Genomic DNA, 747 nt, shown 5'->3' on the forward strand with positions numbered 1-747 from the left:
ACTTTAACAATTTTCACTTGCTGACTCCAAATCTGAAAACCGTGCTCGTCCTGCACTTCCCATTTTTTAGTTATGATGTTCCAGGTCTTGAACAAGACTGTACAGTAAAGGCGATGCGTTTCAGCATTTAAGAAATAAGTTTGACCTTGAGGAGAGTGACGCCAAAATTAAGGAAGGTATTTTTTTTTTTTGGAGCCCTGAAATGCGTGGGCTGAGGCTTGACGAGGTGCTCAAAAAGAACTGAACCTGACAAAGAGAAAATCGTAGGAGCAAATGACACACCAAACAGGCTCTAGGAGTCAAGATGATGAGCAAACAGAGTAATTAGATTTATTGCAATAAAACAATAACACGGACTAAACCCAGTTCGGCCAAATCAGGTTGAGCCCCGAACAGTTCAAAAATCACAAGTTATATAATCATTTCTTATAACAGATGAGAAAGGAAAAATGTCAGTGGCCTCCCACCACTTGTTAAACCATTCATTCCTGTTTTGGGAGGTCGTCTCATTGTTGCCTTCTAGTGCACCAAAGTACCTGAAACTGATGAACAAGCCCCTCTGCTACTTCACTGACCAGATCAATAGCCTACAAGTTTCATTGACTTGATGCTGTACTCTGATTAAAAAGGGGTCCATTCATTTTTTTGTGTAGTTTATTTGGTTCTGAGGTTTTCCCTTTTGATGATCGATTTTTGTCCCCTTGTCCTGCAACACTTGTTCCCAAACAGTCCTCCAGAGTAATGTTT

The sequence above is a fragment of the Erpetoichthys calabaricus genome, chromosome 12 (assembly GCF_900747795.2).
Source record: "Erpetoichthys calabaricus chromosome 12, fErpCal1.3, whole genome shotgun sequence".
Classification (NCBI taxonomy): Eukaryota; Metazoa; Chordata; class Cladistia; order Polypteriformes; family Polypteridae; genus Erpetoichthys; species Erpetoichthys calabaricus.